The 23,964-nt window shown below is 43.7% G+C and overlaps 1 long non-coding RNA gene and 1 pseudogene across 1 annotated transcript; both read right to left on the reverse strand.

The window, feature by feature from the left end:
* Nucleotides 1-10,165: 10,165 nt before the first annotated feature.
* LOC109890801 (ATP-dependent RNA helicase DDX19B-like) lies at nucleotides 10,166-19,999 on the reverse strand (annotated as a pseudogene).
* Nucleotides 20,000-22,737: 2,738 nt separating this feature from the next.
* On the reverse strand, nucleotides 22,738-23,964 carry LOC116352848 (uncharacterized). Its single transcript, XR_004209985.1, has 3 exons — nucleotides 23,602-23,964; nucleotides 22,959-22,998; nucleotides 22,738-22,851 (listed from the first exon to the last, which is right to left on the reverse strand). It is a non-coding gene; the product is annotated as an uncharacterized LOC116352848 (long non-coding RNA).

The following is a 23,964-nucleotide window of genomic DNA, read 5'->3' on the forward strand; positions in this document are numbered from 1 at the left end:
TTGAGTCATCCACCAAATTGCAGCTAATGCTGAATAGCTAATAAATGTACTAGTGGGCCATAGAAAACTATATGCTTTTGTTTTCGAGGTGATAGATCAATCTATCTCGAGGAAGAAGCTGGTTTTTACATTGTGCATATTTATTTCCATTTTCCATTTGTACTTTTATGGTCGATAGCTGTTCAGACAAACACTGCAGAGTACTAAACTGTAAACCAATCAAAATTTGTGTACTATCCATGTTAACGCCTAGCTAACGATACGTGATTGGTGTCTAAGGCCAGCAAGCCACGTTTCTTGCCAAAATCTTAGCTACGACAATTCAATAACAAGTCATGACTTCTCTCCCATCATGGATTGATGAATATTGGTCAAATTGACACCAAACATAAATTTGGATTCCCTCAGTTCCTTCATAGAAGCCACTCCTCTGTAGGTATAATTCTGTGGGCCTAATTCAGATAATGCATGTCATAAAATGCCCAGCGCTTTCCTAACCCACACACAGTATTTCAGTCGCACTAGTTTGTCCAATGCATGTACACGGCTTGCCCGCTCCATAGCAAGCTGCTATATCCATTGGTGAAGTAATTTAATGTAGAGTTAAATGCAACCCCCCCCCCCCCACACACACTTTTTGGGGGTTTGAACCGGTTCAGAACTTTATTTTGCTGGTCTGAACAGTGGAACAGAATTTTTAAAATGATGAAAGGAAAATCATTGTTTCATCTATAAATAAAGCTGTAAAAAAAATGGTTAGATTTGAGCTCTTTGTAAGCAGAATGTCTAGCTAGCTAGATAAAGCTTATCTAAATAAAGACAGAAGATAAATAGGCGTCTCAAATATTTCCCCTCTCTGGTACTCCCTAGCTAACTACGGCTTGTGATGCCGGTATGTGATAACTCCGTAGTCGACGTTACGGCATGGCTAATGGAAAACGCAGTCGGATACACACTCCGCCCCCCTTCTGAGGTCTTGGCTGATATCGTTTGATTTTCCCATGATGTCAAGCAAAGAGGCACTGAGTCTGAAGGTAGGCCTTGAAATACATCCACAGGTACACCTCCAATTGAATCAAATTATATCAATTAGCCTATCAGAAGTTTCTAAAGCAATGACATAATTTTTTGGAATTTTCCAAGCTGTTTAAAGGCACAGTCAACTTAGTGTATGTAAACTTCTGACCCACTGGAATTGTGACACAGTGAATTCTAGGTGAAATAATCTGTCTATAAACAATTGTTGGAAAAATGTCCTAAACAACTTGCCAAAACTATAGTTTGTTAACAAAAAATGTGTGGAATGGTTGAAAAACGAGTTTTAATGACTCCAACCTAAGTGTATCTAAACTTCCAATGTCAACTATAGGTAGGGTGTCTGAGTTGAAGTATTTAGGTATGTGGTTTGATGAGAGGCTTACGTGGAAGAGACATATTGAGTGTATTGAAATGAAGTGTAGGAAGCTGCTGAACCTCCTGAGGGCAGTGGTCAGATAGAAAACACTGTTGTATATGTACCATGCATTGATCAGGTCATCTTTGGATTATGGGTGCTTTGTATGTGGATCGGCAGCCAAAACGCTTCATGAGCTCCTGGATAGGGTGCAGTCAAGGGCCCTGAGATTGTGTGTGGGTGCCTTCAAGATGACACCTGATTAGACATTGCAGGTGGACAGTGGAGAACTGCAACTGAGGATAAGGCGGTTCCATGTGGCACAGTTGGTAGAGCATGGCACTTGCAATGCCAGGGTTGTGGGTTAGATTCCAACGAGGTACCAGTAGAAATGAAAATGTATGCACTTGCTACTGTAAGTCACTCTGGACTAGAGCGTCTGCTAAATTACTGAAATGTAAATTGACAAAATAAACTTGCATTAGCGTACTGGGCAAGGTTGAAAGGGACATCCTGTGGTCATGGTTGACAGGGACATCTTGTGGTCATGGCATCTGGGGAATGTAAGTGGGTAAGCAGAGGGTGTATGAGAGGACAATTGGGCAGAAAGTGATAAAATATGGACTGGGGGAGAGAGAGACAGAGCCGGCAATTGCATTGGGGAACGTGCTCCCCAATGTATTTGTGTGGATATGATTGAAGGTAGGAAAGAACTGGGAGTGGAGAGATATATACTTTTTACCCCTTTTTCTCACGAATTGGTAGTTACAGTCTTGTCCCAGCACTGCAACTCCCATATGGACTTGGGAGAGGCAAAGGTCAAGAGCTATGCATCCTCCGGACCACACCAACTAACCCATTCGACGCTGGGCCAATTGTGCGTCGCCTCATGGGTCTCCCGGTTGCGGCCGGCTGAAAAACAGCCCGAGATTGAACCCGGGATTGTAGTGACGCCTCAAGCACTGCATTGCCTTAGACCGCTGTGCCACTCGGGAGGCCCCAGATAATCGGTTTTATTTGTTTTTAAGGACATGTTTCAAAGGATCCAGTCAGTGGAAGGGTGGGGGCAGGGGTGTATATCCCAGATTTCAATGTTAGCAGTTTAACTGATTATATGTCAGGGTATGCAGCCGAGTTGATGGCCATGATAATAGGTTTGAGATGGGTGGAGGAGGTGAAACCACTGGTGATCTGCTCTGATTAGGCTGCAGTGTTGAGTAGTGTGAAGACGGGTAGGTCAGATAGGGGAGACTTGTTTGTGGAGATGACAGTGTTGTTGATGGGATTGAAGAGGATGGGAGTGGTGGTAAGCTTTTGCTGAGTTCCTGCCCATGTGGATGTGGAGGCTGATGTGGTGGCTAAGAGTCAAGTCCTTGATCCGGGCAAAAGGGCTCTGTCTTTGGCAAAGGGAGTGGGATGTTACGAGTAAGGGGAGGCAATTGTATCATGTGCACCGGTCGGTTAAGGAAAACGTGGGGAGTATGGGGTGTACAGTAGGAAAGAGGAAGTTGTGTGGAGTAGACTACGGCTTGGGCACACAGGTTTGAATGCCACGTTGTAGATGATAGGTCTGTGTGATGTGTGATGAGTGTTCAGTGGAGGAAACGGCGGAGCATGTGTTAGAATTTTGTGAACTGTGTGACGTATTTGATTTATTTCACCTGTATTTAAGCAGGTAGGCCAGTTGAGAACAAGTTCTCATTTACAACTGCGACACAAACAACACAGAGTTACACATGGGATAAACAAACATACAGTCAATAACACAATAGGAAAAAGTCTATATACCGTGTGTGCAAATGAAGTAAGATTAGGGAGGTAAGGTAATAAATAGGCCATACTGGCAAAATAATTACAATTTAGCAATTCAACACGGGTGATAGGTGTGCAGAAGATGAATGTGCAGGTAGAGCTACTGGGGTGCAAAGGAGCAAAAAAATAAATAGCAATATGGGGATGAGGTAGTTGGGTGGGCTATTACAGATGGGCTGTGTACAGGTGCAATGATCGGTAAGCTGCTCTGGCAGCTGATGCTTAAAATTAGTGAGGGAGATATAAGGCTTCAGTGATTTTTGTAATTAGTTCCAGTCAAACTCAAGAGAACTGGAAGGAAAGGTGGCCAAAGGAGGATTTGGCTTTGGGGGTGACCAGTGAAATAAACCTGCTGGAGCGTGTGCTACGGGTGGGTGCTGCTATGGTGACCAGTGAGCTTAGATAACCTAGCATAGACTTATAGTTGACCCAGAGCCTTTGGGTTTGGCAACGAATATGAAGCAAGGGCCAGCCAATGAGAGCATACAGGTCGCAGTGGTGGGTAGTATATGGGGCTTTGGTTACAAAACGGATGGCACTGTGATAGACTACATTCAATTTTCTGAGTGTTAGAGGCTATTTTGTAAATGACATCGCCAAAGTCAAGGATCGGTAGGATAGTCAGTTTTACGAGGGTATGTTTGGCAGCATGAGTGAAGGATGCTTTGTTTGCGAAATAGGAAGCCGATTCTAGATTTAATTTTGGATTGGAGATGCTTAATGTGAGTCTGGAAGGAGAGTTTACAGTCTAACCAGACACCTAGGTATTTGTAGTTGTCCACATATTCTAAGTCAGAACCGTCCAGAGTAGTGATGCTTGACGGGCGCGCGGGTGCGGGCAGCGATCGGTTGAAGAGCAGTCATTTAGTTCTACTAGCATTTAAGAGCGGTTGGAGGCCAGAGAAGGAGTGTTCTTTGGCATTGTAGCTCGCCTGGAGGTTTTTTAACACAGTGTCCAAAGAAGGGCCAGAAGTATACAGAATGGTGTCATCTGCGTAGAGGTGGATCAGAGAATCACCAGCAGCAAGAGCGACATCATTGATGTATACAGAAAAGAGAGTTGGCCCGAGAATTGAACCCTGTGAAATCCCCCATAGAGACTGCCAGAGGTCCGGACAGCAGGCCCTCTGATTTGACACACTGTACTCTATCTGATAAGTAGTTGGTGAACCAGGCGAGGCAGTCATTTGAGAAACCAAGGCTGTTGAGTGTGCCGATAAGAATGCAGTGATTGACAGAGTCGAAAGCCTTGGCCAGGTCGATGAAGACGGCTGAACAGTATTGTCTTTTATCGATGGTGGTTATGATATCGTTTAGGACCTTGAGCGTGGCTGAGGTGCACCCATGACCAGCTTTTGAAGACTTTAGAAAGGCAGGGTAGGATAGATATAGGTCTTAACAGTTTGGGTCTAGAGTGTCACCCCCTTTGAAGAGGGGGATGACCAAGGCAGCTTTCCAATCTTTAGGGATCTCAGAAGATACGAAAGAGAGGTTGAACAGGCTAGTAATTGGGGTTGCAACAATTGCGGCCTGTAATTTTAGAAAGATTGGGTCCAGATGGTCTAACCCAGCTGATTTGTAGGGGTCCAGATTTTGCAGCTCTTTCAGAAATGGGGAGGCTTGGGAAAGTTGCTGTGGGGGGTGCAGAGCTGTTGACCGGGGTAGGGGTAGCCAGGTAGAAAGCATGGCCAGCTGTAGAAAAGTGCTAATTGAAATTCCCGATTATCATAGATTTATCAGTGGTGACAGTGTTTCCTAGCCTCAGTGCAGTGGGCAGCTGGGAGGAGGTGCTCTTATTCTCCATGGACTTTACAGTGTTCCAGAACTTCTTGGAGTTTGTGCTACAGGATGCAAATTTCTGTTTGAAAAAGCTAGCCTTTGCTTTCCTAACTGCCTGTGTATATTGAATCCTACTGCCTGTGTATATTGATTCCTAACTTCCCTGAAAAGTTGCATATCGCGGGGGCTATTCGATGCTAATGCAGTACGCCACAGGATGTTTTTGTGCTGGTCAAGGGCAGTCAAGTTTGGAGTGAACCAAGGGCTATCTGTTCTTAGTTAAATTTTTTTTAAATTGGGCATACTTATTTAAGATGGTGAGGAAAGCACTTTTAAAGAATAACCAGGCATCCTCTACTGACGGAATGAGGTCAGTGTCCGTCCAGGATACCCGGGCCACGTCGATTTAGAAAGGCTTGCTCGCTGAATTGTTTTAGGGAGCGTTTGACAGTGGTCGTTTGACCGCGGACCCATTACGGACATAAGCAATGATCGCTGAGATCCTGGTTGAAGTCAGCAGAGGTGTATTTAGAGAGCAGGCTGGCCAGGATGATATCAATGAGGGTGCCCGTGTTTACAGATTTAGGGTTTTAAATTCAGACTTAGTGTAAAGGGCCGGTTCTGATGGAGGACAATAGCACCCAGCAAAAGTCAACAAAGAGCTTTTTGAAAGTTTAATGCTTAAAACCAGCAAATCAAATTGTTTGGGGACAGACTTGGTGGAGACAACCGAGCACTGAAGGTGATCCTTGGTAAAGATTGCCACTCCCCTACCTTTGGAAGATCTGTCTGGCCGAAAAAGGTTATAACCAGAAAGGTTAACGTCAGTATTCAAAACACTCTTAACCACGTCTCAGTAATGACCAACACATCTGGATTGGAGCTGTGAACCCACATTCAATTGATCCATTTTAGGCAATAAGCTTCTAGTGTTAATGTGCAGAAAACACAGGCTTTTACGAGAGCACAAATCAGTGGAACAGATATCAGAGCACAAGTCAGAATTGGTGCTAGCAACAGTAGATGGGCCAGGGTGTACATGCACATTTCCACATATAATTGGCAGTAATACAATCAAGGTACGGCAGAGGACAGGGAGAGCTCTGCAGTGTTGATTTATCAAATCAAATTCATTTATATAGCCCTTCGTACATCAGCTGATATCTCACAGTCCTCTTCTGACTGTGCCAGGTGGAGATTATAACAGAACATGGCCAAGATGTTCAAATGTTCATAAATGACCAGCATGGTCAAATAATAATAATCACAGGCAGAACCGTTGAAACTGGAGCAGCAGCACGGCCAGGTGGACTGGGGACAGCAAGGAGTCATCATGCCCGGTAGTCCTGAGGCATGGTCCAAGGGCTCAGGTCCTCCGAGAGAGAGAAAGAAAGAGTTCATAACTTATGATTATGAATGTGCACCAGATGGCAACAAGATCATATTGTACAGCAATTTCATCAGATAACATGAATACAAAGCCGGTGAGAGAAGGTTAGAATAGGATGGGAGGCCAAAAGTCTGTGTAACCAATAGAGTCAGAGTCCCGAGTGAGGGAACAAACAGTCTGTCCCACGTTTGGGTAAACAATAAAGTTCATAGTCAACAAAGCATGCAGGAGTCATGAGGCAAATAACAAAATGCACAAGAACATTTTTTAAATGTGTAACAATTTGGGGCTAGCCATTGTAAGGTCAGGGTCACTTTCCCCAGCAGTGCGTGTGTGCTGGAGGCGAGCGAAAGCTCGGGAGAGTGGTAGGGGTACCTGTACCAGACAGGGGGAGATGGGCCAGGGCAGACGGTGAACAGGTGGAATCCAAGCAGCAGTGCAGCAGGAGTAGGTGTCATCCAATTGGGAGCAGCTTTTTCTCGTAGAAAATGTCAGTGGATGGTCTCTGAACAACGGGAGGTGGCTTCAAAGATCTCTGGATTTGGGTTGGGCAGACGGAGTGCCACCTTGATTCCTCTCACCTCAGTGCTAATTGAAGTTTTATCTGGTCTGTCCTAGCAAGCCTGGCAAGCCTAGCAAGCCTGGCAGCCATGCCAACCATGCCCAGTCATGTGTAATGTGTAATTATGGCCTAACAAATCTATTTCAATTGACTGACTTCCTTATATAAACTGTAATTTAGTAAAATCTTTGAAATTGTTGCATTTATATTTATTTAACTGTATTTTATTGGATAAAAAAAGTAGTAAAAGTAGTGTTTTCTCCATATCCCTTTTGCCATAGAAGTACGCATTGAGGGAAAAACCTGAAACTAACTATCAGAGGTTGTGATTTGAACACTTTACTGTACTAGAGGCACAATGAAAGGTTGATACAAGTTTGCATATACTCCTGAACCCAACAATTACCAAAGTATCTTTGTAAAACCTCTCAAAACACCACATTATTTCACTCTTCTTTCACTCAGTGTCTCTTGACCCCTCCTGTCTCAGCCTCCAGTATTTATGCTGCAGTAGTTTATGTGTCGGGGGCTAGGGTCAGTTTGTTATATCTGGAGTACCTCTCCTGTCCTATTCGGTGTCCTGTGTGAATCTAAGTGTGTGTTCTCTAATTCTCTCTTTCTCTCTCTCTCTCAGAGGACCTGAGCCCTAGGGCCATGCCCCAGGACTACCTGACATGATGACTCCTTGCTGTCCCCAGTCCACCTGGCCGTGCTGCTGCTCCAGTTTCAACTGTTCTGCCTTATTATTATTCGACCATGCTGGTCATTTATGAACATTTGAACAACTTGGCCATGTTCTGTTATAATCTCCACCCGGCACAGCCAGAAGAGGACTGGCCACCCCACATTTTGTCCAACGGAATAAATGTTGTGGATCTTAATATTTTTCCTCATAATCCTGGACTATCAGACCACCATTTTATTACGTTGGCAATCGCAACAAATAATCTGCTCAGACCCCAACCAAGGAGCATCAAAAGTCGTGCTATAAATTCTCAGACAACCCAAAGATTCCTTGATGCCCTTCAAGACTCCCTCTGCCTACCCAATAAACTTCAGTGCTAAATACACCTGCTAGAATCCTGACTAGAATCAAAAAATGTGATCATATTATCCCAGTGCTAGCCTCCCTACACTGGCTTCCTGTTAAGGAATGGGCTGATTTAATGGTTTTACTGCTAACCTACAAAGCATTACATGGGCTTGCTCCTACCCATACCTACACGTACGCTACGGTCACAAGACGCAGGCCTCCTAATTGTCCCTAGAATTTCTAAGCAAACAGCTGGAGGCATGGCTTTCTCCTATAGAGCTAAATTTTTATGGAATGGTCTGCCTACCCATGTGAGAGATGCAGACTCTGTCTCAACCTTTAAGTCTTTATTGAAGACTCATCTCTTCAGTAGGTCCTATGATTGAGTGTAGTCTGGCCCAGGAGTTTGAAGGTGAACGGAAAGGCACTGGAGCAACGAACCACCCTTGCTGTCTCTGCCTAGCTGGTTCCCCTCTCTCCACTGGGATTCTCTGCCTCTAACCCTATTACAGGGGCAGAGTCACTGGCTTACTGGTGCTCTTCCATGCCGTCCCTAGGAGTGGGTTGAGTCACTGACGTGGTCTTCCTGTCTGGGTTGGCGCCCCCCTTGGGTTGTGCCGTGGTGGAGATCTTTGTGGGCTATACTCGGCTTTGTCTCAGGATGGTAAGTTGGTGGTTGAAGATATCCCTCTAGTGGTGTGGGGGCTGTGCTATGGCAAAGTGGGTGGGGTTATATCCTGCCTGTTTGGCCCAGTCCGGGGGTATCATCGGATGGGGCTACAGTATCTCCTGACTCCTCCCGTCTCATCCTCCAGTATTTATGCTGCAGTAGTTTGTGTCGGGGGGCTAGGGTCAGTCTGTTATATCTGGAATATTTGTCCAGTGTCCTGTGTGAATTTAAGTATGCTCTCTCTAATTCTCTTTCTTTCTTTCTTTCTCTCTCTCGGGGGACCTGAGCCCTAAGACCATGCCTCAGGACTACCTGGCATGATGACTCCTTGCTGTCCCCAGTCCACCTGGCTGTGCTGCTGCTCCAGTTTCAACTGTTCTGCCTGCGGCTATGGAACCCTGACCTGTTCACCGGATGTGCTACCTGTCCCAGACCTGCTGTCTTCAACTCTCTAGAGACAGCAGGAGCGGTAGAGATACTCTGAATGATCGGCTATGAAATGCCAACTGACATTTACTCCTGAGGTGCTGATCTGTTGCACCCTCGACAACCACTGTGATTATTATTATTTGACCATGCTGGTCATTTATGACCATTTGAACATCTTGGCCATGTTCTGTTATAATCTCCACCCGGCACAGCCAGAAGAGGACTGGCCACCCCTCATAGCATGGTTCCTCTCTAGGTTTCTTCCAAGGTTTTGGTCTTTCTAGGGAGTTGTTCCTAGCCACCGTGCTTCTACACCTGCATTGCTTGCCGTTTGGGGTTTTAGGCTGGGTTTCTGTACAGCACTTTGTGACATCAGCTGATGTAAGAAGGGCTATATAAATACATTTGATTTGATTCATACCAGGCTGTGTCAGAGGAAGGCCCTATTATGCGAAAGACTCCAGCCACCTTAGTCATAGACTGTTCTCTCCGCACGGCAAGCGGTACCGGAGCGCCAAGTCTAGGTCCAAAAGGTTTCTTAACAGCATCTACCCCCAAACCATAAGACTCCTGAACAGCTAATCAAACCCAGACCCCTCTTTTACACTTCTGCTACTCTGTTTAGAATCTATGCATAGTCACTTTAACTCTACCTACATGTATATATTACCTCAACTAACCGGCGCCCCCGCACATCGACTGTACCGGTACCCCTGTATATAGCCTCCACATCGACTCTGTACCCCTGTATATAGCCTCCACATCGACTGTACCGGTACCCCCTGTATATAGCCTCCACATCGACTGTACCGGTACCCCCTGTATATAGCCTCCACATGGACTCTGTACCGGTACCCCCTGTATATAGCCTCCACATGGACTCTGTACCGGTACCCCCTGTATATAGCCTCCACATTGACTCTGTACCGGTACCCCTGTATATAGCCTCCACATTGACTCTGTACCGGGACCCCCTGTATATAGCCTCCACATTGTACCAGTACCCCCTGTGTATAGCCTCCACATCGACTGTACCGGAACCCCCTGTATATAGCCTCGCTTGTTATTTTACTGCTGCCGTTTAATTATTTTTTACTTTATTTTCTATATTACTTATCACTTCATTTTTTATTAAGGGCTTGTAAGTAAGCATTTCACTGTTGTATTCAGGTGCATGTGACATACAATTTGATTTTAACATTTAAAAAAAGGTAGTGTACACAATAGTTTTCCAAGTAGAGATAGACCTGTGTAATGAATCAGTCTACTACAGCCATGTGCAGGAGTCAGAGTTGCTCTTGTATGACTACCTTAACTGAAAGTCTGTCTCTAAAAGAGCTCTCAGGTCTATGTGTTCTGATGCATGTCTGTATTGTCCCTGAGAGTCCTATACTGTAGACAATTTCCACATACAGATCATTCAATTCAGTTAAATGCATTCAAAGCTCCCGTTAGTATGGTTGGTTGATACAGCGCCACCTGGTGGCCCTCCCGGGACAGCTCACCTGCCAGCCAGCCCACAGTCTTGTCTGAGGGAGGACAGGGAAGGGTGATAAAGTATACTGAGAGGAACACCACATACCAAATCAACCCCCTACCCACTTGAAACTGCTCCCCTAACCCATTGTGTAGATCTGAGATTATCAAATAGGTGTAAGCAATTTGGTAATACTGCTTACATTATTTAACAATTTTCAGATTTAAAGCTTGGCAGTTGGGATTGAAAATGCCCTGATTCCACATCCCTTATCTGAGAATAAATAAAATACATTGTGTGTGTTTGAGATCGACTACATTGGAGACAGACAGCTCCGAATCACTGATCTACAAATCACCTTGCTTCCCAAATAACTACTCATCATGTGATAACGATTAGTGATTCTGCACCTGCAAACATCCAGATGACTCGCCCCGAATAACTCCTCTTAACTCACATGACAGAAGATCATGGCCAGAGCAATGGTGATGGCCCCGTGACAGACGACGTTGTACTGCTTGATGGTGTCCAGCGTCTCCTCTTCCCTCTTCAGCTTGATGATGTTAGGGGTCTGGGACGACACGCTGGGCAAAGTTCCACACCATCTCCTCAAACGTGGCAGAGAACAGGAGAATCGAACACTGTTTGGGTAGCGTCCTAAAATACAGAGCGCAAGAAGGGGGGGGGTCAGTATGGTGGGGTCAGTGTGTCAGGGGTCAGTGTGGTGTGTTTTTTTTTTTTGCCAATATCCTTAAACACAGAGGGAGGAGGGGATCTCTGTGTTTGTGTGCGCATGTGTACCTTTGAATGCGTATGCTCTGGTCCTGGTGTCCCTGTGTAGCAAATCATGACATCAGCCTCATCCAGGACAAACACCTTCATCTTCTTGGGGGGGGGGGGGTCGATGAATTTAAACTTCAGACACCAGTCCAGCATGGTGCCTGGCTTCCCAATCACTACCTGCTCCTGGAGCTGCGTGCCTCTCTGCACTGGGGGGAGAGGAAGATGGATCACCCTTTTCTCACTATAGTGCTAACCCAAACCAAACTGTGTATTTAGGTGAGACTTGCGAAGCAAAAGTCCCGACTTTAGCTCTTCGTCATACTACTTCTCATTCTTATTCTTCCGCTGGCTACTCCTCTTACACCGTTTAAGCTAGAAACGCCATTCAAACTTTTTTTTTTTTTATTTTTTATTTTTTTTTACCTTTATTTAACCAGGTAGGCAAGTTGAGAACAAGTTCTCATTTACAATTGCGACCTGGCCAAGATAAAGCAAAGCAGTTCGACAGATAAAACGACACAGAGTTACACATGGAGTAAAAACAAACATACAGTCAATAATGCAGTATAAACAAGTCTATATACAATGTGAGCAAATGAGGTGAGAAGGGAGGTAAAGGCAAAAAAGGCCAAGATGGCAAAGTAAATACAATATAGCAAGTAAAATACTGGAATGGTAGTTTTGCAATGGAAGAATGTGCAAAGTAGAAATAAAAAAAATAATGGGGTGCAAAGGAGCAAAATAAATAAATAAATTAAAATTAAATACAGTTGGGAAAGAGGTAGTTGTTTGGGCTAAATTATAGGTGGGCTATGTACAGGTGCAGTAATCTGTGAGCTGCTCTGACAGTTGGTGCTTAAAGCTAGTGAGGGAGATAAGTGTTTCCAGTTTCAGAGATTTTTGTAGTTCGTTCCAGTCATTGGCAGCAGAGAACTGGAAGGAGAGGCGGCCAAAGAAAGAATTGGTTTTGGGGGTGACTAGAGAGATATACCTGCTGGAGCGTGTGCTACAGGTGGGAGATGCTATGGTGACCAGCGAGCTGAGATAAGGGGGGACTTTACCTAGCAGGGTCTTGTAGATGACATGGAGCCAGTGGGTTTGGCGACGAGTATGAAGCGAGGGCCAGCCAACGAGAGCGTACAGGTCGCAATGGTGGGTAGTATATGGGGCTTTGGTGATAAAACGGATTGCACTGTGATAGACTGCATCCAATTTGTTGAGTAGGGTATTGGAGGCTATTTTGTAAATGACATCGCCAAAGTCGAGGATTGGTAGGATGGTCAGTTTTACAAGGGTATGTTTGGCAGCATGAGTGAAGGATGCTTTGTTGCGAAATAGGAAGCCAATTCTAGATTTAACTTTGGATTGGAGATGTTTGATATGGGTCTGGAAGGAGAGTTTACAATCTAACCAGACACCTAAGTATTTGTAGTTGTCCACGTATTCTAAGTCAGAGCCGTCCAGAGTAGTGATGTTGGACAGGCGGGTAGGTGCAGGCAGCGATCGGTTGAAGAGCATGCATTTAGTTTTACTTGCATTCAAGAGCAATTGGAGGCCACGGAAGGAGAGTTGTATGGCATTGAAGCTTGCCTGGAGGGTTGTTAACACAGTGTCCAGAGAAGGGCCGGAAGTATACAGAATGGTATCGTCTGCGTAGAGGTGGATCAGGGACTCACCAGCAGCAAGAGCGACCTCATTGATGTATACAGAGAAGAGAGTCGGTCCAAGAATTGAACCCTGTGGCACCCCCATAGAGACTGCCAGAGGTCCGGACAGCAGACCCTCCGATTTGACACACTGAACTCTATCAGAGAAGTAGTTGGTGAACCAGGCGAGGCAATCATTTGAGAAACCAAGGCTGTCGAGTCTGCCGATGAGGATATGGTGATTGACAGAGTCGAAAGCCTTGGCCAGATCAATGAATACGGCTGCACAGTAATGTTTCTTATCGATGGCGGTTAAGATATCGTTTAGGACCTTGAGCGTGGCTGAGGTGCACCCATGACCAGCTCTGAAACCAGATTGCATAGCAGAGAAGGTATGGTGAGATTCGAAATGGTCGGTAATCTGTTTGTTGACTTGGCTTTCGAAGACCTTAGAAAGGCACGGTAGGATAGATATAGGTCTGTAGCAGTTTGGGTCAAGAGTGTCCCCCCCTTTGAAGAGGGGGATGACCGCAGCTGCTTTCCAATCTTTGGGAATCTCAGACGACACGAAAGAGAGGTTGAACAGGCTAGTAATAGGGGTGGCAACAATTTCGGCAGATAATTTTTGAAAGAAAGGGTCCAGATTGTCTAGCCCGGCTGATTTGTAGGGGTCCAGATTTTGCAGCTCTTTCAGAACATCAGCTGAATGGATTTGGGAGAAGGAGAAATGGGGAAGGCTTGGGCGAGTTGCTGTTGGGGGTGCAGTGCTGTTGTCCGGGGTAGGAGTAGCCAGGTGGAAAGCATGGCCAGCCGTAGAAAAATGCTTATTGAAATTCTCAATTATGGTGGATTTATCAGTGGTGACAGTGTTTCCTATCTTCAGTGCAGTGGGCAGCTGGGAGGAGGTGTTCTTATTCTCCATGGACTTTACAGTGTCCCAGAACTTTTTTGAGTTAGTGTTGCAGGAAGCAAATTTCTGCTTGAAAAAGCTAGCCTTGGCTTTTCTAACTGCCTGTGTATAATGATTTCTAGCTTCCCTGAACAGCTGCATATCACGGGGGCTGTTCGATGCTAATGCAGAACGCCATAGGATGTTTTTGTGTTGGTTAAGGGCAGTCAGGTCTGGGGAGAACCAAGGGCTATATCTGTTCCTGGTTCTAAATTTCTTGAATGGGGCATGTTTATTTAGGATGGTTAGGAAGGCATTTTTTAAAAATATCCAGGCATCCTCTACTGACGGGATGAGATCAATATCCTTCCAGGATACCCCGGCCAGGTCGATTAGAAAGGCCTGCTCGCAGAAGTGTTTCAGGGAGCGTTTTACAGTGATGAGTGGCCCATTACGCTGACCCATTACGGATGCAGGCAATGAGGCAGTGATCGCTGAGATCTTGGTTGAAGACAGCAGAGGTGTATTTAGAGGGGAAGTTGGTTAGGATGATATCTATGAGGGTGCCCGTGTTTAAGGTTTTGGGGAGGTACCTGGTAGGTTCATTGATAATTTGTGTGAGATTGAGGGCATCAAGTTTAGATTGTAGGATGGCTGGGGTGTTAAGCATGTTCCAGTTTAGGTCGCCTAGCAGCACGAACTCTGAAGATAGATGGGGGGCAATCAGTTCACATATGGTGTCCAGAGCACAGCTGGGGGCAGAGGGTGGTCTGTAGCAGGCGGCAACGGTGAGAGACTTGTTTTTAGAGAGGTGGATTTTTAAAAGTAGAAGTTCAAATTGTTTGGGTACAGACCTGGATAGTAGGACAGAACTCTGCAGGCTATCTTTGCAGTAGATTGCAACACCGCCCCCTTTGGCAGTTCTATCTTGTCTGAAAATGTTGTAGTTTGGAATTAAAATGTCTGAGTTTTTGGTGGTCTTCCTAAGCCAGGATTCAGACACAGCTAGAACATCCGGGTTGGCAGAGTGTGCTAAAGCAGTGAATAGAACAAACTTAGGGAGGAGGCTTCTAATGTTAACATGCATGAAACCAAGGCTATTACGGTTACAGAAGTCGTCAAAAGAGAGCGCCTGGGGAATAGGAGTGGAGCTAGGCACTGCAGGGCCTGGATTCACCTCTACATCGCCAGAGGAACATAGGAGGAGTAGAATAAGGGTACGGCTAAAAGCTATGAGAATTGGTCGTCTAGAACGTCTGGAACATAGAGTAAAAGGAGGTTTCTGGGGGCGATAAAATAGCATCAAGGTATAATGTACAGACAAATGTATGGTAGGATGTGAATACAGTGGAGGTAAACCTAGGTATTGAGTGATGAAGAGAGAGATATTGTCTCTAGAAACATTGTTGAAACCAGGAGATGTCATTGCATGTGTGGGTGGTGGAACTAATAGGTTGGATAAGGTATAGTGAGCAGGACTAGAGGCTCTACAGTGAAATAAGCCAATAAACACTAACCAGAACAGAAATGGACAAGACATATTGACATTAAGGAGAGGCATGCTTAGTCGAGTGATCAAAAGGGTCCGGTGAGTGGAGAGGTTGGTTGGTGATTTAGACAGCTAGCCAGGGCATCGGTAGCAAGCTAGCATAGGATGGAGGTCTGTTGTTAGCTACCTCTTGCGTTCCGTCAGTAGATTAGTGGGGTTCCGTGTGGTAGAGGGGATTAATCCAAATCACACAACAACAACAAAAATAAAAACAATAGATATAAACTTTATAATGTGTAATCTGGGTTAGGTTGCTTGCATACATCTTTCATAATTAGTCTTTCTTTTGGTCCAGCCATTCAGTTTAATGGGACTTATTTTTTCAACACTAAAGCAGGGGTAGTCAACTACTCTTTGAGAAGGTCCAGTGACACAAATTTCCTAAGTGGCAATGGTCCAGGTTGACATCGTCCTTTATCGGCACTGTGGTACAGCGTAGTAAGACAGTTGTCGACATGTTGTTATATAAAATGTACATTAAATGAGACTAAGCATTTTAATTTATTTCAACATTCAACATTGCTGAAGAATAAAAGTGGTTGCATAATTGCTTATGCAAAAAGTGTACTGTGAACCATTGTACATGGGCCTTGAATTAAAAACACTTAAATAAATTGCATGTATTCTGGAGAAGGAGGGAGAGTTGAACAGAAATAATCATCTGAATGCGAATCTTAACATCACTGTGGGCCATGCAATATTCATGTAGAAGTCACTCTGGGCCTTTCCATTGCATCAGTGAGAGAAATCTCCTACCAATGCTTTGAACTTTTGCACAAAAGTGTGAGATCAACTCAGACACTGGAGAAGTTGTTCATTGGTGAGCTTGGTGAGGTATTTGTTTTTAAAATAAGTTAATTGTGGAGAAGACTGATTCACAGCTGTATGTGGAGCCAAACATGGTCAGGATGTAGAGTGCCAGTTTCTTGAGAACAGGGACATCAGCTGCAGGTAGCATCTTTCCCCAAAAGGTTACAAAGTTAAATCACCAGCCTGCTCCTTCGAAGCCACATTCTCTTGCAGCTCAATCAACTCCATGTGCAGTGATGCAACACCTACCAATCTGAAGAACTGTTTTGCTTCTGACAACTTTGTCATATTTGTGACCAAGAAGTGGTTCTGGATGAGCAGCAGCAGTTCTCTTCCAATAGTGAAGTCATCAAAGTGAGCCATGAAGTTATCCATTAGCTTCTGGATGAAATCAACACGGTTGGAAACACCTTTCTCTCCCTGCATTTACACCAGAAGATTTGGGAAGTGGACAAGTAAGTTCTCCCTGGAGATCCTTCTGGAAAAGCTCCAATTTCTTCTGGAAAGCCCGGACTGCGTTATATCATACACTGTGTCGTCCCATCCCTGCAGATTAACATTCAGTTGATTAACGGTGTGATGTAATGTCTGTCAAAAATGCAACTGTTTCCATCTTCTCATCTTCCAAAAACTCAGAAAACTGAGTTGCCTGGTCACTCTTTCTCTCGGAGTAAAACAAAAGCTTTGTTTTCCTTCCCAAATGGCCCACAAGAGTTCCAAAACCCTGCTGTTGCTGAGCCATCTGACATTGCGCAGTAGTAAGTCCTGAAAACTGGCATTGGTCTCTGTCAGAATGCCTCGCTGCAGTTGATGTTTCTCTCAAAATGTTGACCCGTTTAATCATCGTTGTCATGACCTCAAGAATATTATTATTTTCCCAGACTGGCACATAAGACCGATTGATGAATGATGCAGTGATATGTCAGGTCAGGGTGGTCCTCTTTCAAATGTGCAACCAGTACCCTTATTCTTCCTATCATGGCTGGAGCGTCATCTGTGGTGATGGAGACCACGGACTTCAGATCTATCCCCCTTTTTTGTCATTATCCCTTTGATGGCCTCATGGATATCCTCTCCCCGCGTCTGTGCTTCTAGATTTGTTAAGCCCAACAGCTCCTCACAGATTTCATAACGAAACAAAGAAGGGATTCTAACAAAACACCAGAAGCTGGGCATAATCAGTGTCATCTGTTGATTTAGCCACAGCTAATGAAATGCATGTTGCATTCTGAATGGCCTTCATCAAGATGTGAAGTTAAATCTTCAGCTAATATTTCAGTCCTCATTGTTGTGGAATCTGACAGTGGGATTTGTTTGATCTTCTCCCTGAGCTCATCTTTTTGTTTACCTTCAAGCAAGGTGTCAGCAACTTTACACCTGCATTATTTTACCATCTCAGCGTCTGAACATGTTTTTTGGTGTTTTCCCAAAACCCAAGCTATCCTCAGTGAAAAATCCATTGCACATTGCTGGGCTGTCAGGAAACTGACAAGGACTTTGGTGAACATCTCATATTGGGATTTGAGTTGGTTAATCTGGTTTGTTCTCACCTCAGTGTTCAGGGGATACATCTGATCCAATTTACTATGTCTGGGCTCATAATGGCGCTTAACATCGGGACTTTTCACAAGAGCTAAGGACTCAATGCATATCAGGCACATATGTGCTAGTTTTGTGCTAGTTACGGGGAGAATGAATACATGCTGTTCCATCAAATTGTCTTTGAAAATACGGTTTTCAGAGTCAACCTTTATTTTTTACAAGCTATATTAACAAAGATACTGGTAACTAAGTTCCTTCTATCTGTGATATTAACAGTTGTGAACTACGGTCAAAACGTTGTTTCTTTCCGTCTACCTGTCCCAAGGTTCGCAGAGGATATTTGGATTGATGTAATTGCGTAAGACGCAGTTTCTTGTATTTGCATATAACTACGTGATTAGATTAGACGGGGCACTAGTAGTAGGTGGCCGTTGCTTTGAGAGAGAGGTTGCAGAGTTAGAGCACTGCGCCCGGTAGATTTTTTAAAAAGCTGTCTAAAAATAATTTATTAACTTCATGTAACAAAATGCGATGTGGTCCGGTCCGGATTGACCCTTCTCTGGGCCCGGACCCGGATCGCAGTCCACCAGTTGAGTTTGGCTCTTCTAAAACTTCCCATTGTGACATCATCACTAACATACACTGTAAACAAGGTAACTTTTGACATATCAGCTACTTTGACCACTTCGCAGTTAACTTAGACAAAAAGTTAAAGCATATGAAATCTTCCTGTATTTCTCTGCTATACAAATCTGAAATATTAACAGAATTATCTGATACCAATAAAACTTTACAGCTGTTTAAGTAACACGGCATGAACAACATTTTACCTAACTTTTTATAAACAACACCTTTTGACCACTTCCCCAACAAGTTAGACAAAAAGTTAGAGGGTATGACATCTTCGTATATTTCTTTCAAATCTGTTTGAACAAATATATATCAGCTACGGATCTAACAATAGATCTGTTTTAACACATTTATTTCCAAAACAACTGCTGTTTTGACCACTCCCCCAACAAGTCAAAGACTTAGAGTATGAAATCTTCATATACTGCTATTCAAATCTGGTTTGAACAAAAAATATATTCTACCAATAAAAAGTTAGCTGTTTGTAGGAGTTTAGTGACAAACAAAAGCTAGCTAACAGCCCCCTTATGTTTCATCATTATGCAGCCCAAACAGAGCTGTTGCTATGGATACTCACACAAACTTAGAGGGTATGACATCTTGGTCTATTTCTGTGCTATTAAAATCTGGAACAGAATCTAGAACATAATTATTCTACCAATAACAGCTGTTTGTCAGAGTTTAGAGTGACGAAAAACACCTCTCTTTATGTCGCTTCATTGAGTAGAGCAAATTGCACCGTTGCTATGGATATATCAATGCATTTCGGATGGCAAAAAGGTCCATACACTAGGGAAAAAAAGATATCAAATTCTCGAACTCTCCTCATTCACTATCAACTCCAAACCAATGCTGAGACGTTCAGACTGACTTTACTTAGATTGCTTGTCAAAAGATTTTTGATACCATAGACACTTAACTAAAACCATTTAAAATTTGCATGAATTAACCTGGATTTTTATTTTATACTAGCATTTTGCAACCTCTTTTAAGAGACAGTAAAGGACTAAGTAATAGACTTACGTTTGTTTCCTCTGATGGCGTAGACTAGTTTGACCTCTGAGTAGTACTTCCCCATCTGCTCAATGACCTTCCCTGTCTGTAGGGCCAGCTCATAAGTGGGAGACACACACACAGACACAAGAGGAGAGGAGAGAGGAAGGTGTTAGATAAAAGTGGTATTAAACATCTCACCTGCTAATGCCCAAAATATGCCACTATGAACAATGGAGACACACACATGCAGTCTTGCCCCTTTACACCTGGGTCATGTTCATTAGGCGCGTTTGGACGTACTACCTGGAACTGTGTGTCCTAATGAATATGACACAGAGAGGTCAGGGTTCAGAGGTCAGACTTACCTGAGGAAACTTGTTGTTGGAGTCGACGTGACTGAGCATGGCCAGGACGAAAGCAGCCGTCTTAAAATGGGGAAGAGCAAGAGAGTGAGGGAGGTAGACTCTTGGTAGTGATCTCATGTTTTAACTCAAATCTAGAGGAAGCTCTCTGTAAACTCACAGTTCTGCGAGCATCAAGGGTAAAGCGTTCTCTTGGATTTTGGAGGGGCGGTTGAAGCCCATGGCGTATACTCCCTGAAGCAGCTGAGGTTTACTGTGAGGACGGGAAGGGGTGAAAGGACACAGTGAATATTAAAGGCTGAGTACAGTCAAAAACATGGATTTTCTTCTGTTTTATATATTTCCACACTATGAGGTTGGAATAATTCTGTGAAATTGTGAAAATGATAATGCACTTTTAGTGTAAGAGCGGTTTGAAAACACTGCTTGAAATTTCAGCCTGATTTGGTGGGATATAGTTTTCACCTGCCTAGCGACATTACCAGGCGGTATAACTAAATAGACCAATAACAAAGTCTGCGTTTCAAACACCCTCGTCCACTTACCCTCGCCTTATGCCCTTGGGGGAATCCCCACGGCCATATTTGTCGTCGGTCCAAATGATTAGCCAAGCAAGGGAAGTTTGCAGATTAAGACCCTCAGCCCTCGTTTTGAAATGGAGTTTGCGAGTGTACAATTATGTTCACTTCGGAGCCTTGAAACGCCCCATAATTCAATTTGCGATGATTGTACATCCGCTAAGAAAAGTCCACCAAAACTTAAAACTTCAACGTCGATATGGAGTCAACTTTTTAGAAAAGTAAAAACTAATGTAAATAAGTTTGAAATTGCGCTACTAATGCACAAACAGGTCTCATAAAAGTAATGATGTTTTTGTTCGGTTTGCTTTCAGAAATTGGAGAAATATAACATGTTCCTTCTTCAGCAGTAGCTAGGCAGGCTAACCTTCGTTAGCTAATTCATTTGCTAGCTATCATACAGTAGGCGTATATTAATAATGCTATAGTTAATATAAGTAGACATGCAATCATAATTGACTGTAGCGCATATATTTTTTATTTTAATTGAGTTTATTTTTATTTTTACAGGGACAGTGTACATTAATCAACATTTCAGTAAAAGTGCCGGTTTTAGCCAACCGGCTAATTTTCAACCGCAGTCCCTGGGCAGGTTATTAAAAACAATTACAATATAGACAATAGCAACATAGAACAAGCAAGAAGTAGCATACAGACAGAGCAGCATAAAACAAAAAGCAGCAAGACAAAATTCATAAAAGCAACAAAGTGTTTCCACACCTCACAAGCTACAGACAACAGACAACATGGAGTGGCAACACACAGCTAGGGACCATGTTCACAAATCTGATTGACCTTTAGCCATGTCTTCAAGCATTTTGTGAAAGTGTGATATGTGGTGCAGTTATGTGTGTCTGATGGCAGTGTATTCCAGACATGGGAAGCTCTCACAGAGAATGCAGATTTACTAAAGGTGCTTTTCCTTAGGGGAACTATACAGTCACCTCTCATGGCAGACCTTGTGGATCTGCTGCCATATGTCTGGGTTTTCTGTTTAAGGCCATTGAGGATCTTGAATACAAGACATGCGTCGGTGTATTGCACAAGATTTTCCCAACTCAAGAGCTCATGCTTTCTAAGGATGTGACAATGATGATGGCTATTGGGCTTCCTATCAAGCACTTTGAGAGCCTGTTTGTAGACAGACTGAATAGGTTTTAATGTTGTACAGCAAGCTTGGGCCCAACTAGTCAAGCAGTATGTTAAGTGGGGAAGTATCATAGATTTGAAGTACAGTTTTGCTACCTCTGTAGTCAAACAATTTCGTATAAATCGGAAATTAGCTAGGTTGAATTTGGTTATTTGAATTACCTTTTTCACATGCTTTTTAAAAGAGAGGTTGGAATCAAGTATGATGCCAAGGTACTTAAAATCGGATACCACCTGGAGCTTCTCCCCTGACACATAGACATCTGGCTCAGTAGCATCTGTTGCCCTCTTTGTGAAGAACATGCAAACAGTTTTTTTCACATTGAGATGCAAACAGGAGTCACTGAGCCACTTTGTAACCTGGACCATTACAGTAGTGAGTTCTTGTGCAGCTTGTTGTTTGCTCTTTGCATGCACATATATCACTGTATCATCTGCATACATTTGAACTTCAGACCCAGTACAGACAGAAGGCAGATCATTAATGTACAGGCTGAATTGAAAACAATCACAGTAAGGTACTTAATTGTTACCCAGAAATTATTTGATAGAGATGGGAAAAAAATGGCTGCATTGGCACATTAAAAAGAGAAAATGAGACAGGGCACCATGGGAAAAGCACATTGGTTGTGTTCAATAAGACTCGCAACTGAAAATGTTTTAAAATATTTCGAAACAGAGAGCAAAAATATATATATATTTTTTGGGGGGGGACAAGTTCATTTCAGGTATTCCGTGCCCGTTTCAGTCCGTTTCCTTCCATTTGATGCCTAATAAACATGACCCCTGTAGGTGCACTCTTGACCGTCTATAGCTGGACAGTTTGTAGCATTACTTACAGCCGCAGCTTTACGGAGTAGAGTTGAGAGTTAGGATCCCGCTGATGGACCTCTACTTGATTGGTTGTGTTCACTAGATTACTGCGTATCAACTTATTCAACAACGACTGTGCCGCCTTGTCATCTAAGGAACATAAAATACACCAGAAGAGATGTCAGTTTGGACATGCTGTTACAAGTTGAAGAACGGAGCAGTACTTTGACAACATTGAACATTTCCATGAACATCTGATCATTGAAGGTGACCCAGGCTTTCTGTCAAAGTAAGCTTAAGCATACTCAAATCAAATCAAATTGTATTTGTCACATACACATGGTTAGCAGATGTTAATGCGAGTGAAATGCTTGGCATTAAAATATAAATAAGTAACCGTATTCTGTGAGGCCAAGCAGCAATGGTCTGTTGTCTTGGTTGTGCCCACCTTTGTCGTCTTCCTCCTCCTCTGTTTTGTTTCCCTCGCCTCCTTCCATCTATGCAGACATTGAAGCACTTGCTGCTGCTGATGTGGTTGTTGTTGTCGTGCTTGCTGCGCCTGTGTGGGTTCAATATGTTATGTGTTAGCTTGTATTCTCAGGACAAAGTATACGTTTTAAAATAAAATATGTTTATAGACCTAAGGCGGCTGAGAACCTATCTTACCATTTCCCTCAAGCTTATCTTTGATTTGCAGGCTACCAATCTAGGAAACAAAAACCTTGAATGTTTTTGGGGACGTGCAGGAATTTTGATTATGTTGTTACTTGTCATTTCAGGTGCACCCTTTCAATTACAAACAAAGAATGATTGTTGGCTTTGACTTGGTTCTCGAGAGCCCCATTGGAGTCATGAGAAGGGCTAACTTTGTGCACGGACAGATCGATGAGTGGGTAAACATCAACCACTGATTTCACACACGCATGCCCGGCCACTTAGGAATCTTCAGCTCCCTGGACAGATGACATGCTCGTGACCATGTCGCGAGAAGCAATAATTGTAATCTAGTACGAAATCAAATTGTGTGTCATAAGCGTAATGGCATGCATTACCATCAAAAACAAACCACTTGTTACTAGTTGATCTGGCTGGCCGAGTTAGAATGTTAGCTCACTTGGTTACTAGCTAGCGTTAGTCGTGATGTTGATCGGTTTTAGGATTGAGGGAGTCTTTGAGTCATGCATACAATGTTCATTGCTTACAATACATTTGGGTAAATTGACAGAGGACGCGGTAGCTAGAGAACTAGACGAAGTATAGGCAGGTGGACTAACATTTCGTCAAAAGCGCAGTTCGGGCTAGTGCTTACCGATTCCGCCGCGGCTTCTTGTTCGTCCACAGCCTGGGCCCAGGAGTCCGTTGCCATGATGTCAGCGGTTGTTCAGTCACCCTCGTCGTCTTCTCACCACCGGAACCCCTCTAGTTTCAACACCGAACAGACAACTGTGCTAGGAAAGTGTTTCCAAAGTCTGAAAAATAAACTAATTGTACAATGATGTGACGGGATTCGGCTCCAGGTGGTTTACACTAGTTACCACAGCCACAAAGTCCACATCGATATTTGGTCTTCATTCACGGTTAGGTTTAATAAAATCTCATTTTAAGAAAAGTATTTGTAGAATTAGGCGGGTATGACAATGTGTCAGTGGTAACTAGTGAGGACCGCTCTGGA

The sequence above is a fragment of the Oncorhynchus kisutch genome, linkage group LG5 (genome assembly GCF_002021735.2).
Source record: "Oncorhynchus kisutch isolate 150728-3 linkage group LG5, Okis_V2, whole genome shotgun sequence".
In the NCBI taxonomy this organism is placed as follows: Eukaryota; Metazoa; Chordata; class Actinopteri; order Salmoniformes; family Salmonidae; genus Oncorhynchus; species Oncorhynchus kisutch.